The sequence below is a fragment of the Lepidochelys olivacea genome, assembly GCF_965140295.1.
Source record: "Lepidochelys olivacea isolate rLepOli2 genome assembly, chromosome: 6".
Lineage (NCBI taxonomy): Eukaryota > Metazoa > Chordata > Testudines > Cheloniidae > Lepidochelys > Lepidochelys olivacea.
The window spans coordinates 50,655,414-50,673,220 of NC_140416.1; positions in this window are offsets into that span (position 1 = coordinate 50,655,414).

The window sequence follows — 17,807 nt, forward strand, 5'->3', positions numbered from 1 at the left end:
GTCCTCTTCTTTCTCTTCCTTACCTGGCTCAGTCATTCCATGGGTGTCAAGCGGGAGACCCTGAAGGCCTCAATGGCAGCAACTGGAGATACAACACACACAGATACCATTATCAGTGTCTTCATTATGGAAAGTGAAACTTAAGATGCTGAACTCACTCCCCTTGCTTCCCAGAAGTTTTAAGCACTAACTTCTCAGTTCTGCTTGGGATTGCTTGTGCACAGTGCCGGTCACAGCACCAGCCATGGTGAGTATGGCCCAACGGGTGTTGGGGAAATGAGGAGGGAACTGCTTAGTTAGATGTTTCTAATAGTATAGGGCAAAGACACTGAATACTGTCACCATTTTCCACAGGTGATAGTGATTTCAGTGGATGTATCACTCCTGGGGATAACAAAGAATGCACAGCTGCTGCTGACATCCTGAAGTTAATAAGTTGCTAGCTTGTGTACTGCAATGGTGCCTGCTGAAGTTATCACTCATTGGCATGGGAAAGTTTCCTCCCACTGAGGAAGAAGCAAGGCAGACCTCCCCAGAAACTTTTGGCAGAGGATTGCAGAGTACCTTTAAGAAGTTTCATAAAGATCTTTCAGGATGATTCAAGGGACATCTTCATGTACATAAACAACTTCTCTGCATGCCCCCTTCTTTCCCTCCACCCACCCCCCAGCTAGAGGGGAATGAAAAACAGATAGCAAGTCTACCTCTTTTGGTTGGACCACTAATTCTTCTAGCACAAATAAATTAATGAAAAGTCAAAAGATGTGTCCTGCTACTTTTGGGATGCCATCCCTGTAATTGAAAATCTATCTACACACTTTCCTTGAATTTCCTTTCCCTGCACTGAACCCACCTGTGCTCAACTGGCAGGACTGGATGGACTGTGTTGGAGTCAAAAATAGGGCTCGCTGCACAGCTGGATCCACTATCCCTCCTCTTCCTCCTCCTCTTCTTTGTCCACCACATCCTCCTCCTTGCTGTTCATGGCAGGGTCCTGTGAGGGGCTCCTCAGACGTATCCACAATGCTGGGGGGCGGGTGTTATCTTCTCCAAGTATGGCATGCAGCTCTTTGTGAAAGTGGCAAGTCTGTGGCTTGGCACCAGATCAATTGTTGACCTTCTAGTATGCCTGACATGGCTCCTTGGCTTTCAGGTGGCACTGCTGCTGGTCCAGAAAAAATGCACAGAGGTATCATTGTCAGGGTATTCACTATGGAAAGCAAAAAGAAAAGGAGTACTTGTGGCACCTTAGAGACTAACCAATTTATTTGAGCATGAGTTTTCGTGAGCTACAGCTCACGAAAACTCATGCTCAAATAAATTGGTTAGTCTCTAAGGTGCCACAAGTACTCCTTTTCTTTTTGCGAATACAGACTAACACAGCTGTTACTCTGAAACCTGTCAATATGGAAAGCAAAACTTAAGATGTTCTTAAGATGGCACATGGCTCTTCTCCTTCATCCCCTGAGCAATTTGCTCACATATGTTGACCTTCCTATGACTGGTTCAGAGCTGTGCCTGCACAGCCTCTTCTCTCCACAGGCCCAGGAGATACAACATTTCTTGTCAACTCATGGCAGGAGTGTGTCTGGAGTGTGTAGCTGGGCAGTTATACTCAACAATGGAGAGCGGCTAAGTGTGCTCACCAAGATCGGCAACCAGGAAAAAGGAATTTCAAAAATGCACAGATCTTTAAAGGAGAGAGCAGAGCTTCCAGTTTCTGTGACCTTGGGTAGTGAAGCTCACAATGCTGACCAAATTGATCAGTGTGGGGCATTGTTGGACAGCTGCTGGAGGACAGTTAGGGTCAACATATGTAACACAGTGTCTACATTCATACTGTGTTGACCTAAGTACCTCAACCATGGCTTCATGCTACTCAGAGAGTTGGTATTATGATGTTGGCATAATTGGGCATTTACAATCGGTGGGAGACAACTTTAAAGTGTAGACACATGCACAACAAAGTTGATGCAAGTTGCTTGTGTCAACCTAACTTTGTAGTATAGACCAGGCCTCAGTTTCCAAGGGTGAAAACAGTGTTGTAAGTAACTCTTCCTTAGACAATCTACTGTAATGTTTTCTACAATTTTGTTCCCTTTCCCAAGCAGGACTTTCCCCCTTGATCTTCAAATCAGGACTTGAGACCCACAACAAGAAGTTACCAGTCTTGGGTTTTGGTTCCTGCTGTGGCACAGGATTCTCCACAGATTCATTATTAGCGGTTTCTGTAACCTGAACTTTTGGTTAAGGTACAGAATAATGTCTTCCTTGTCCTCTGGATCTTCTGCTGCCTCCTTGCTTTCCCTCTCCCTGTGCCCTGTTGGACAATAAGACTGGCTGTGTTTATGAGGACACCATGAAGCCACTTCAGGATCAGTACTGGTGGCCCTTGACAGCACCTGGTCCAGCTCCTCATAGAAGGGGCACACCACAAGCCCTCCCAGAATGACTATGTGAGACTTTGGCCATCCTATATAGAACCCTCAAGTTCTTAATCCATTTTGAGCAATGTTGAGCAGTCCACGGAATGCCTGCCTGCTCCACTTCCATGAAATTTCCCAGTGCAAGTGAATGTTCCTGCTGCATTGGCTGAAATCATGGAGGATGGTGTACTTTGCCAAGACATTGATCAGTGTGTGGGTATGCTTGGTGGGCCAAGTGGCTGCTCTTGGAGCTGTGACCATTGACGCTTGTATTGATCAGTAAAGAGTGCAGAAGAAAGCTGCTCTGATGTGGTCAGTGCAGCATTCTATTACTGGTTAAAACTGGAGCAGGGGTCTTTATAGATTGTATAAAGATCAAAAAGAAAAGGGTTCAGTGCATTGTGGGAACAGGGAGTCGAGGATTAGTGAAACTTGAGACCTGGTGCCCACCCTTTACTCCCATCCACAGTTAAGACTGACACAGATACAGGGCCGGGCCTCAGCTCATGCATCTACTTACCCACTGCCCTCAGACATGCTAGCTTGCTCACCCTCTATTCTTCTTGAGACATGTGGTTCAGGGGTTTCAGTGTGGACAATAGCGGCGTTATGGCTCAAGCCCACACACAGATACATGTACAGTTGTCAGTGTAGGCATACCTGTACAGGTAACCTATTAGGACACAGTTGAACCAATTTGGGAAGAGGTGGTGGAAACTTGAAGACTTGAATTGTCACTGTTTGTGCGATCCCCGAATAGAGTAGTTCTCCAGGACTGTCAGCTCAGTCTGGCACTTCCACAAAAATGCACTTTAAAAACTGAGAAGTTCATAGCTGTTTGTTGACACTGATACAAGAAAACACTTTCTTGATTATTTATTCAAAAATATGCAGAAAAGAATAGAATTATGGTTTCCTATATTGCCTGTCATACTCAAGCTATCTCAAAAAAGCATTTAACAAAGTAAGAGGGCATTCTGATCTGTTAGCACTGCAGTGACTGTATAGGGAAAGAGAGCACCTATTATGCTTTCAACAATAGCTCTCACACAGCCTTGGATGTTAGAGAGGTAATGTTGGTGCATACTTGGCCAGGACATCAGAGCCATGCTCACTTCTTTTGCAATACTTTGCACTTCTATCTTTATTCCCTTATAACATTAGAAGCTAATTGGATTTTGAAAATTCCATCTTAGATTTCATAATGTAGTACATCATTGAAACCCTAAGATAAACTTGTTAAATAGAATAGATAAACCTAAGAATTGCCTGAGTGCTGCATTTCAGCTCCTGTAGTTCTAACAATAAAAATGCTTTTAGAGAATATTTTTCCACCCTTATTCATGTGTGCATTCAGTTTGTTCTTTGTAGGCTAATCTACTTAAAATGTGTTAACTTTATTCTACTTTCAGTTGAATATCCATTTTGTGTAACATGAGTGATATGTGTAACAAGTTTTCTAATATATAGACATCAGCTTTGTTAATTTTAAATACATCTCAAATAAAAATTCCTTATGTTTGGAGACAAACAAAATTCATAATTAAAAGGAAGGAGAATAGAAGAGACAGACATCAGTAACATAAAGAAAAGGAGGACTTGTGGCACCTTAGAGCCTAACAAATTTATTAGAGCATAAGCTTTCGTGAGCTACAGCTCACTTCTGCTCAAATAAATTGGTTAGTCTCTAAGGTGCCACAAGTCCTCCTTTTCTTTTTGCGGATACAGACTAACACTGCTGCTACTCTGAAACCTATCAGTAACATAGATACAGTTAGAGAAGGATTGAGTCAGGAAATTCAGTTCCAATGTAAGGACCAGAATTCTAGTCTGGCCAAGCTGTGCTCAGTGTATGGTCAGGATAGGGATCAATCCCCAGATCCTAGGACTGGCTGAAGGGTGGACCAGTCCTAACAACTGCTTTAAATAGCATCTGGCTGTCCAGGACTTCAAGGGTTCATTTCATAGAGATGCTCCATTGATGTTTCCTACTCCTAGCAACCACACATGCACAGAGGATGAGGAATAGTTGGCACAAGATCCTCTAGGATAGTTCTTTTTTCACTTAAGGCAGGGGTCTCAAACTCAATTTACCTTAAGGCCAGTGCCAGTCCTCGAATCCTCCCAGCGGGCCAATAATGTCACTGAAGATGGTGTTCAAAAAGGAAAACTTTATATTGTAGTTTTCATTTTGAATTTCTTATAAATAATAAAAGTGTCATACAACTTTATACAATTCTTCGCCTGCCATAGAGTTTTTAGTGTTTGCCAGACACCTGGCAACTCTTCAGTTCTGTCAGTTTGTTGATGTTTGGTCTCAGTGACTGAGCAGTTGAAACCTTTAGGACTGCAGCAAGGTGTGCCTCAGATAGTTGTGTTCGGTATTTTGACTTGTTCATATTCATTGTGGAAAAAAGTGATGCTGCCTCCATGACTGACTCTGCCTGGCAACTATTTATGGTATATCTGTCCCTCTCCCCCAGCCAATGGGAGCTGCTGAGGGCGGTGCCTGCAGCAGACATTGCTGGCAGCATGTCTGCATGTGTCTCTCCACAGGCCGCAGTGGGGAGATTCTTGGGCTGCAGATGGCCCACAGGCCGGGACTTTGAGACCCCTGACCTAGGGATTCCCTTAGGCAGAGGTAAACCTCAGGGGACTGGATCTGATGGAGTCCAACAATATTCGGCCCCAGATTTTGAACACCACTAGAGGGCTTGATTCTGAACTTACTTACACCAGTTTTACACAGTCTATCTTGAATGACTTTAGTGGAGTTAGTTCTGATTTACATTAGTGTAAATGGGAGCAGTAGATCCTAGTGCCATACACACATCACTAAGTCAGTGGCATTTGCATAATATTGTTATGACATGTCACTTAAAGAAAACTTAAGCAAGTAGTTTCAAAAGTCAAGCAAGAGGTTTTCTTCTGGTCATCAATTAACCAGGTGTGGTTTTTTTCAGAGTTTGCAGGCCTTGAGGCCTCTAAAATGCATGTATCAGCACTTTCAACACAATTCTTATCAGGAAGGACACAGGGTCAAGCTGCCCTTTCTGTGGCACCCAAAACCCCTTCCCCTTCTGCCTTGGTTAAGCTAAGGCTGCTGCATGGCCAATTTATGGCCTGCTGACTTGGCTACTTTTAGCAATAGTGGTTTCAGGCACTTTACTGGTTTGCCAAAATCTCCCCGTAAAATATGGGCCACTTACGGTAAACTACTGAAGTGAATAGACCTACAGTAGAACCCCAGATTTACAAATATCTCAGGAATGGAGGTTGTTTGTGACTCTGAAATGTTTGTAACTCTGAACAAAACATTATGGTTGTTGTTTCAAAAGTTTAGAGCTGAACAATGATTTCATTGTTTTGAAACTTTCAACAGCTTTGAAACTTTACTATGCAGAAGAAAAATGGTGTTTTAACCATCTTAATTTAAATGAAACAAGCACAGAAAGTTTCCCTACCATTGTTATGCTGTGGACAGAAAAGCTAATGTGATCCTGGGATGCATAAAAAGAGGAATTTTAAATAGGAGCCGAGAAGTTATTTTACTTCCGTATTTGGCACTGGGGCAACCACTTCTGGAATTCTGTGACAAGTTCTGGTGCCCACAGGTCAAGAAAGATGTTGAAAAATTGGAGAGCATTCAAAGAAGAGCAACAAGAATGATTAAAGGATGAGAAAAAATTCCTCACAGTGATAGACTCAAAGAGCTTGATCTAATTAGCTTAACAAAGCAAAGGTTAAAGGGTGACTTGATTGCATTTGATAACTGTGTATATGGGAAACACATATCTAATAATAGGCTCTTCAATGTAGCAGAGAATGGTATAACATGATCCAGTGGCTGGAAGTTGAAGCTAGACAAATTCAGACCAGAAATAAGTAAATTTTTGACAGCGAGGGTAGTTAACCATTGGAATAATTTACCAAGGGTCAGGATGGATTATCTATGTCTGACCATTCTTAAATCAAAATTGGATGTTTTTTTCTAAAAGATACACTCTAGGAATTATTATTTGCTCAGTGTAATACAGGAGGTCATATTACATCATCACAGTGGTTCCTTCTGACCTTTGAATCCATGTAGTTATGAATAATTAGTGAAACAATGTTATTATCATATGAAAACTAAGTGGTGGCCTGTGTAAAATGAATTGATGGTCTCCAAGCAGTTCCTAGTGGGGAGGTGTCTACATCATACAAACCACCACCGCTCTTGTTCAGAAACCTCGGCCAAGATGCCAAAGAATTAATTTTTAAAAAGTCTGAATTCCCTCTACACTCCAGTGGTGGTCAGGAATGAGGTATTTGGTAAGCTTGTTCTGCTTCCTGTGCTGCAAACATTCTATGGAAGTCAGAAAACAAAAGTCTCTCTTGAGAACTATCAGTTTGGTTCCTATCATGAGTACTAAATTCTCTTGCTTCTTTATATTAAGACACTCTAGAGGCGAAGGTGTAGCAAAGTGTTTACTACCATTTCCCCTTTGGAGACCCAGCTAAGGCGTTCATCAAGGTTTAAGTGGAAATGAGATAAACAGTCTACTTCTAATCCTGCTTTGCCTGTGTCATTTCTCAGAAAGCAACTCCACAATTGACAGTCGTGATGAGGTCTACAAGGTCAGGTCTTTACATAGATCTAATAAAATGAGACATAAGCCTTGTCTTCACTGCTAAAAAAAAATGTTTGTTTTACACTGGAGTAAGTAAACTAATGGGCATTAGCTAGCCTGAAGTAAAAACCGAGTGAAGACAAGGCACTTACTTTTTTTTACCAAGTGGTAACATAGTCGAGATTAGCCTCAGGCGACAGTATAGTGCTAACCTTGCCTAGTTTATCCCAGGGTAAAACTAAAGTCCTTTGTCTTTACCATGTTTTTAACTCAGGATAGCTCACACTTGTTAGTTTCCCCAAGGTAAAAAAATACACCTTTTTTAGCAATGAAGACAAGTCCACAGTCATCTTTGGGTTTCTAGCCACAATCATGGGATCTGTCTATCTATCTTGTTCTGTGGCCCTCATTATCATTATGGAGCAAAGACATGAGGTATCTGAAGGGAAAATCTCAGACTTGCAGATGGAAGCAGGACTGAGGAATTCTGAGGGGAGACTGCTGGGTGAGGAAAGTGGTCAGTGGAAGCATGTGACTAAAAGAACCAGACAGAGGAAAAGACGGGCTAGTGAAGGAGAAATAGAGCTCAAGAATAGGTTTGTAGAGTTGGAAAATGAAGAAGGGGCTCAGCAGGTAGTCACTGAAGGTGGAAAGGCAAGGAAGAAGAGAATAGCAGCTAGTCCTATAGGAAAAGGGGAAGAGTCAATGGAGACTACACTAAATATGAGCCCCAGGAGGATACAGGAAGGGTTGAAGAGGATTACAAGGGAGAATAGGAATGGAAAGAATTTGCAGCCAGAGGGAACAGGGGATAGACTGGAGAATGGCTCCATCACCAGGAAAAGGCAGGTCTATGTGATCGGGGACTCTTTACTGAGAAGAATAGACAGGCCTGTAACCAGAGCTGATCCAGAGAATAGAATGGTGTGCTGTTTTCCAGGTGCTACAATTTGGGATGTAGACCTGAGGTTCAAAAGGATCCTAAAGGGAGAGGGAAAGAATCCCTTAATTATCCTTCATGTGGGAACAAATGATATGGCTATTTTCTCGCTGGAAAGTATTAAGGGAGACTATGCTAGGCTGGGGAAGACTCTTAAGGAAATCGAGGCTCAGGTTATCTTTAGTGGGATTCTGCCTGTTCCTAGAGAAGGGCAACAAAGATGTGCCAAGATTATGACAGATGGTTTAGGCAGTGGTGCTATAAGGAGGGCTTTGGGATGTATAGCGACTGGGAGGCATTCATGGACAGATGACAATTCTCTCGGGATGGACTTCATCTGAGTAGGGAAGGAAATAGACTTCTAGGATGGAGGCTGGCACAACTGATTAAGAGAGCTTTAAACTAGGAATCTGGGGGAGATGGTTGGGAGATGTCCAGGTAATCTCTACGCCAGATTTTAGCATTGAGAGACAAGAAAATGAAGTAAGAAAGGATACAGCCATGGGTAGGAGAATGTATATAAGGAGGAAGGGCAGTGTGGATACCAGTCTAATAGGTTATACTGACTGTAGAATGACCGTGCCTAATCGGGTACAGAATGCGAGCGAGGCCAAACAGCAAAAATTAAGATGTTCGTACACCAATGCAAGGAGACTAAGTAACAAAATGGAGGAACTAGAGCTACTGGTGCAGGAAACCAGATATTAGAGGGATAACAGAAACATGGTGGAATAGTAGTCATGACTGGACTACGGGTATTGAAGGGTATGTACTGTTTAGGAAAGACAGAAATAAAAGTAAAGGTGGTAGAGTAACATTGTATATCTATGATGAGGTAGACTGTAAAGAAATAAGAAGTGATGGAATGGATAAGTCAGAGTCCGTCTGGGCAAAAATTACATTGCGGAAGAAAACTACTAGAGCCTCCCCTGGAATAGTGCTTGGGGTGTGCTATAGACCGCCGGGATCTAATTTGGATATGGATAGAGCCCTCTTTAATGTTCTTAATGAAGTAAATACTAATGGAAACTGTGATCATGGGAGACTTTAACTTCCCAGATATAGACTGGAGGACGAGTGCTAGTAATAATAATAGGGCTCAGATTTTCCTAGATGCGATAGCTGATGGAGTCCTTCATCAAGTAGTTGCTGAACCAACTAGAGGGGATGCCATTTTAGATTTGGTTTTGGTGACTGGTGAGGACCTCACAGAAGAAAATGGTTGTAGGGGACAATCTTGGTTCAAGTGATCATGAGCTAATTCAGTTCAAACTTAACAGAAGGATTAACAAAAATAAATCTGTAACTAGGGTTTTTGATTTCAAAAGGGCTGACTTTCCAAAGTTAAGAAAATTAGTTAGGGAAATGGATTGGATTGAAGAACTTATGGATCTAAAGGCAGAGGAGGCCTGGGATTACTTTAAATCAAAGCTGCAGAAGCTATCGGAAGCCTGCATCCCAAGAAAGGGGAAAAAATTCATAGGCAGGAGTTGTAGACCAAGCTGGATGAGCAAGCATCTCAGAGAGGTGATTAAGAAAAAGCAGAAAGCATACAGGGAGTGGAAGATGGGAGGGATCAGCAAGGAAAGCTACCTTATTGAGATCAGAATATGTAGGGATAAAGTGAGACAGGCTAAAAGTCAAGTAGAGTTGGACCTTGCAAAGAGAATTAAAACCAGTAGTAAAAGGTTCTAAAGCCATATAAATAAGAAGAAAACAAAGAAAGAAGATGTGGGACCTCTAAACACTGAGGATGGAGTGGAAGTCAAGGATAATCTAGGCATGGCCCAATATCTAAACAAATACTTTGCCTCAGTCTTTAATAAGGCTAAAGAGGATCGTAGGGATAATGGTAGCATGAGAAATGAGAATGAGGATACGGAGGTAGATATTACCATATCTGAGATAGAAGCAAAACTCGAACAGATTAATGGGACTAAATTGGGGGATCCAGATAATCTTCATCCAAGAATATTAAAGGAATTGGCACATGAAATTGCCAGCCCATTAGCAAGAATTTTTAATTGTAAAATAATTGTAAACTCAGGGGTTGTACCGTATGATTGGAGAATTGCTAACATAGTTCCTATCTTTAAGAAAGGGAAAAAAGGTGATCTTGGTAATTACAGTCCTGTTAGTTTGACATCTGTAGTATGCAAGGTCTTGGAAAAAATTTTGAAGGAGAAAGTAGTTAAGGACATTGAGGTTAATGGTAAATGGGACAAAATACAACATGGTTTTAGAAAAGGTAGATCATGCCAAACCAACCTGATCTCCTTCTTTGAGAAAGTAACAGATTTTTTTAGACAAAGGAAACACAGTGGATCTAATTTACCTAGATTTCAGTAAGGTGTTTGATACCATGCCACATGGGGAATTATTAGTTAAATTGGAAAAGATGGGGATCAATATGAAAACTGAAAGGTGGATAAGGAATTGGTTAAAGGGGAGACTACAGTGAGTCCTACTGAAAGGAACCGTCAGGCTGGAGGAAGGTTACCAGTGGAGTTCCTCAGGGATCAGTTTTGGGACCAATCTTATTTAATCTTTTTCTTCTGACCTTGGCACAAGAAGTGGGAGTGTGCTAATAAAGTTTGCGGATGATACAAAGCTGGGAGGTATTGCCAATTTAGAGAGAGACCGGGATATCATACAGGAAGATTTGGATGACCTTGTAAACTGCATTAATAGTAATAGGATGAAATTTAATAGTGAGAAGTGTAAGGTTATGCATTTAGGGATTAATAACAAGAATTTTAGTTATAAGCTGGGGATGCATCAGTTAGAAGTAATGAAGGAGGAGAAGGACCTTGGAGTACTGGTTGATCATAGGATGACTATGAGCCACCAATGTGATATGGCTGTGAAAAAAGCTAATGCGGTCTTGAGATGCATCAGGTGAGGTATTTTCAGTAGAGATAAGGAGGTTTTAGTACCGTTATACAAGGCACTGGTAAGACCTCACCTGGAATAGTGTGTGCAGTTCTGGTCTCCCATGTTTAAGAAGGATGAATTCAAACTGGAACAGGTACAGGTACTGGAACTAGGATGATACGAGGAATGGAAAACCTGTGTTATGAAAAGAGACTGAAGGAGCTTGGCTTGTTTAGCCTAACTAAAAGAATGTTGAGGGGAGATATGATTGCTCTCTATACATATATCAGAGGGATAAATACCGGAGAGGGAGAGGAATTATTTAATCTCAGTACCAATGTGGACACAAGAACAAATGGATATAAACTGGTCATTGGGAAGTTTAGACTTGAAATCTGATAAAGGTTTCTAACCATCAGAGGAGTGAAGTTTTGGAATAGCCTTCCAAGGGAAGCAGTGGGGGCAAAAGATCTATCTGGCTTTAAGATTAAACTCAGTAAGTTTATGGAGGAGATGGTATGATGGGATATCATGATTTTGGCAATTAATTGATCTTTAAATATTCATGGTAAATAGGCCCAGTGGCCTGTGATGGGATGTTAAATGGGGTGGGATCTGAGTTACTACAGAGAATTCTTTCCTGGGTATCTGGCTGGTGAATCTTGCCCATATGCTCAGGGTTTAGCTGATCGCCATATTTGGGGTTGGGAAGGAATTTTCCTGTAGAGCAGATTGGAAGAGGCCCTGGAGGTTTTTTGCCTTCCTCTGTAGCATGGGGCACGGATCACTTGCTGGAGGATTCTCTGCTCCTTGAAGTCTTTAAACCATGATTTGAGGACGTCAATAGCTCAGACATAGGTGAGATGTTTTTCGCAGGAGTGGGTGGGTGAGATTCTGTGGCCTGCGTTGTGCGGGAGGTCAGACTAGATGATCATAATGGTCCCTTCTGACCTTGATGTCTGTGAATCTGTGAATCACAGAACCAGAGCACTTCAAAATTAATTAAGTTGTCATCAAAATACCCCTGTAAACTAAAGAAGTAATTTTACCATTTTACTTCTAAGGCCATGACTACACTAGTACTTATGTCGGCAAAACCTTTGTCACGCAGAGGTGTGAAAAGAACCCGGAGTGACAAAAGTTTTGCCACCATAAGTACTCTTGTGCACAGTGACACTGTCCTGCCCACATAGCTACTGCCACCCATTGAACTGGTTTTATTATGTCAACAGGAGACCTCTTTCCCATCCGCATAATGCAGCCACACAAACACTTTTACAGCAGCACAGCTGTGTCACTGTAAGCTTGTAAATGTAGACATGACCTAAGAAACTGAAGTACAGACATATATAGTTTGACCCAAGATCACATAGGAAGTCTGTTACAGAACAACATATTGAACTAGGTCTCCTGAGTCCCGATTTAGTGCCTTCAACACAGAATCCATCTTTCTTCTCCTTTGGAACTGTCTCAATAGAGCACAGTGGGTGTTTTGTGGCTAGCCTTGCACTGGGTGTGCATGTGGATGCACTCACAAAGAGTAGTTGTCATTATCTAAGTGACATGCCCACAATCAGACAAGCCAGTGCAATAGATGGGAAGAGAACCAACAAGTCCTGATTTTCAATCCTCTGTTTAACTGTTAGTCACACTTCCTTCCAAAATGTTTGAAATAGCAAATGATTTAAAATAAAGTGTCATAAGAACATTAGCAGCTCATGAACATAAACAGTAAGGAACACAACAGAAGTATCAGCTGCAAGCAACTTGTGATAAGACAGTCAGTAGAAATAGGATGAATAAAAAGGCTCAACGGGGCTTAAATTAATACTACATAGGAAATCAATATGGTACAAAGGATATTAAACCTTGTTGTCTAGCTGCTTGTATTTTAGATTCAGCATGTTTAATGAAAGAGCCTAAAAGCAAAATACTGTCTATTTTACTGTAGTTTTTCCAGGGCAAGAGTATTCCACTCTTTACAAAAACAATTCCTCAGGGAATGAACAAGTAGAGTTTATCCACTCGGTTGCAACAGTGCAATGGTCAATGGTAAATAAGAGGCATGAAAAAGGATAAACTTTTGTGTCAGATGTCCTTTGTTTACAGCAAACAAAGCATTAGACTTAATGGGTCAAATACAGTGCTAGTGTAACTCAAAGTCAATAGATTTACATAAGGGATGGATTTAGCCCATTACCTCACAAACTCTTAGGCTATGTCTGCACTGTGGGAGCTACAGCAGAACAGCTACAGTTCCGCAGCTGTGCCAATGTGGTGCTGGAATGTAGTTGCCTCCTACAGCAACTGAAGGATTTTTTCCCCATCAATATGGGTAATCCATCTCCCCAGGTGGTGGAGGCTAGGTCAACAGAAGAATTCTTGCATTGACCTACCCATGTCTACACTAGGGATTAGCAAAAAGAAAAGGATGACTTGTGGCACCTTAGAGACTAACCAATTTATTTGAGCATAAGCTTACAGCCCACTTCATCAGATGCATACAGTATTTTTTCTACTGTATGCATCTGATGAAGTGAGCTGAAGCTCACAAAAGCTTATGCTCAAATAAATTGGTTAGTCTCTAAGGTGCCACAAGTCCTCCTTTTCTTTTTGCAAATACAGACTAACCCGGCTGCTACTCTGAAACCTGTCACTAGGGATTAGGTCATCTTAATAACTGTGTTTGGGGGGGGGTATGAATTTTTCACACTCCTGAACACAATAGTTATGCTGACCTAATTTTAAGTGTAGACCAGGTCCTAGCCAGTAGTTATATTAAGTTTGCATTTGAAAAGGGCGTTATCTCTGCAGCCAGGGTTGATGAGCAGCTACACTTGGTCGTACCTCCAATTCATTTGTTACAGACCATTTTAAAAATGGCACACATTAGCACACCCTACAGGCCCTATGACCGAGGGGCAAAATTATCTACTGGTTACGCTGGTGCAAGTCCATTGACCCCAGCAGAAAATTTGGCCCCCGTGGTATTTTGAGTTCTTGTCCAGATGGTAATGTATATATATATATATATATATGTATATATATACGATGGTCCAGAACCAGTGGGAGGATTTAACATACAGAAAATGGATTCAATGAGCCACGAGAACTCAGTATACTTTCCTACTGTGGGGATTTGAAACTAGACTCTGCCATTTCCCACTGGTAAGGAATTGCATTAAAGCCTTGGGTCAGCATAAGAAGATGAGCTATCAACATACCACTGACTGCGTTTTGACAGCTTTTCCATTTGTGTATGCACTTCAATCAATTTTAAATCTGAGAGACAATAAAGCAAACCTTCTTCAGCATTCAATTTGGCATTGCAGTGATGAGTGCCCTGGCTGGCATTTACAGTTCAGTCGTGAAATAATGGATGATTTTAGCACCTTGTCTTTTTTGAAGAAGAAAAAAAAAGCTTTTAGGGATTTCATTAGAGTTGTTTTTAAGATGACAATTAGACTAACACTGAAGGCTCAAGCAGTAGTTTGGAGCAGAAGAGAAGATGAAATGTAATCTAACTTGAAAGAAAGGGATTCCCCCTTCCCCCATTCTAGCTCAAATGTCTGACATCTACATTTTTACTAGATCTGCGTGGAAGATGGAAGTTCTGTTTTGTGAGGGATTTAGAGATTTTAAAACTCCTGATCAGAGTGAAACTGAAAATTTCAAAATTCTTCATGAAGGATTTTTTTGATGAATTGAAATGTTTTTTACTTCTATGTTTATTGTGTGTGTGTGTGTACATATATACATTAATATAATATAATACAAAAAAGAAACAAAAAGTTATTTAAGACAAAAAAAAGTTTCATCCTAAAAATTTCTTCCTAAACGATATTCCAGTGAAATCCACCTGATTTTGTGAAGTAGTTTGATTTAATCAGAACTACATATACAATCCCTAGCCTATAAAGATACATGCAACATTTATAAAGTTGATGCAATAGTATTTGATTATTTCACATGCCAATATATGTCACAATAATATCTCCCTAAGGTGTGAGTAAACAGTTCTTTCCATTTATGGCTGCTGGCCAATTACCACCAGCAGGAAACACACACAGGACATGACCACTGGCCACAAAAGGGAAAAAAATGGTCTCTTTCTATTCATCATCGTGATCCATTGTGTTATTATGGGAATTTAATATGGTCACCTTTTCACTGTAGGCAACATCTGGAAGGCTGGACTACATAAATCCTAAAAGGTAATTTGAACTACAGTTTTGTATAGGCTAGATCTTTTCACTGTTTTCTTAACATGTCATGTTAGATTCCAGGTGCAAACAAGAAGGCTGCCTAGAAAAAGCACTTTAAACTGACCTTTGTTCAGGCCTCCAGGATTCTATTGCCCCCCCCCGCCCCCCCATCTTTGAACAAAGGAACCAAATTATTTGTGTTGCAACCAATCTTCCCACCCATGGAAGCTGATCCGGTATTCCGATTTGACCTATAAATAATGGCATACTTGGCAGAGTGACAACCTATGTTGGTACTGATAAATCAAGGATATTCCTTTCCCTATAGTCTGGAACACCCCAGTGCACTGTTTCTAAACAAAGAGTAATTTTTGGTTCAGTTGCAGTATAACAAGCCAAGAAGAATTTTCAATTGGTTATATTTGAAGAGATTGCTTTTCTTACATATGTTTTTGCTTTGATTGATCTGAAGCTTCTTAAAATGTTTTTTGTGTTTGTTTTTTAATGCATTATAAAGATCCTTTAAGTGGACTGAAATTCTGGGATATGACCCCCCAATAATGAAAACTTTCAACTGTGGACATAATAAGTCACAGCTTGTTCTACAATTAAGGTTCATCTTTTTAAAAGTGATTACTAATGGTAATGGCCAACATGAGACACACTGAGGTGCTGAGCACTCACAGCTCCCTTTGACTTCAGTTGGATCTATGAATGTTCTTCGACTCTGCAAATCTGGCAGTTGGATATCTCAAATTGGGCACCCAAATTCAAGGCATCCAAAACTAGTGAAATCTAGGCTCCGTCTTTTGCTGTGATCCCGGCACATTATTGCACTACCCCTAAAGCAGCCAAGAAGGCAGACATTGGAAGTCAAAGTCTGCATTCCGGGCCTCCCCTTGCTCCAAAGGAAAGTACCACATGCTAGGTCTATACCTTGTATAGAGTATTTCTTCCAGCACACCAGTGTAGCTATGCCAGCTGGTGCTTTGGGGTGGCAGAGCTAATGTTGTGCCCACGTCACAGCTCATGCCAAACACTTGCACAGAGTAGGGGACATAGTAGCCCAGGGATTGGCAACCTTTGGCATGTGGCCCACCAGGGTAACCCCCTGGCAGGCTGGGCCGGTTTTTTTACCTGCCACCTCCGCAAGTTTGGTCGATCGCAGCTCCCACTGGCTGCCACTCCAGGCCAATGGGGGCTGCGGGAAGTGGCACGGGCTGATGGATGTGCTGGCCACTGCTTCTCTCCTGTTTTACATGTTCAAACCAATGGAGGTTTCCACTGTTTCCCATCGGAGAAACCAGTCTTCATTGTGTAAGATCCCACCATTAGGAAGTTCTGGATGGTGACCATCACAATTAATTTTATAAATCACTTTTCAAATTTTGGAGAGGGGTTAAAGGAAAGAGCTGCTCAGTGCAATTATGTTGTAAAACTCAGCTCTGCTGGTACTGGATGAATCCGTGTCCATAAATTATATATTAGTCTGCACCATCAATGATAATTATCTGGCCTGTTCTCTTCAGCAACCAAAACAAATGAATTAATAAGTGGGATCACCAATAAATTTGCAACCCATTCATCAGGAAGACCTAATGACTCTGACATCAGCCCATCATTCACTGCACAACCTGTTTTACCACGCTTGTTTCCTGCATCTGTTCATTGATGTTTTGCTGGTTGCAGGCAGGGCATGCAAAGAGCTGCCAGAGGCCAGTTCTCTATAGTGTGCATAGGCTCTGGGGCCAGGGTTTGGCAGAGACCTGGTCCAGCTGATGCAACCAGTGTGCCAGCCTTTTTCTTTTGTGTCCCCCTTTATGTCTCTCCCTTTCTTTAGTGCTTTTGGCCTGTTGACATGATAGTAACAGATGGGGCTTATTCTCAGATGTTTTTCAATTTGTAAGAAAAAAAACTGTTGCACCGTGGTTGTTCCATTTTTCATTCTGAATGAAGGTGAGATCCAGTACTTGGAGAGGAACTGTAAAGGGGAACAAAAAGTAAGTTCAGTGGAACAAATGTAAGCATCAATCCTTGCTCCCCACTGGAGTAATGGAATTGTATTATCAGGAGGTTTTTACAATTCCATCCCTTTGGTATATGTTTAATAGAGTTTATCGCTCTGTGTGCACCTTTTGTTTCAAGATCAATGGCAAAGTGTTAGAAAGTATTCTATCTTACTTTGTATGGGATTATTATGGCTGAAGCTTTTATAGAGTGCTTTTCATGAAAAGGATCTCAAAGCACTTAATATAGTCATGGATCATTTCATTTAGTGCTGAAATGCAGCCAACATTGGAGACATCCATTCAGCATTAGCAAGCAACACTATATGCCTGGGTTTAATAATCTAGAATTGAACCCAAACTGAAACTCCAGCTGTGAATACCCTTTAACTTTGCAGTGTTTGAAAACCAGTTCTAAATTCTCTGGTCCAGGTCAACTCTAAGTAAAGCTCTGTGTGTGTACGCACTTTGTGCTCATTTTGCAGAGCTGCAAATGATTACACATGGAACAAAATAGTGAAGAACTGGGCTTTATCTATATTTTAATTAAGTGCACTCCTCATGCCACACAATGTCCACAGGAGATATGCATTAATGGTCCAATAAACCACACCCTGTGGTGTCAAAATGCATTCAAGCTACCCACAAAATACAGAGCAATCATAAACAAGAAATACAGTCAAAATAATGAAAATTTTTTATATATATATAAAACCGTGCATGTTTTGCAAGAATGATGTTAT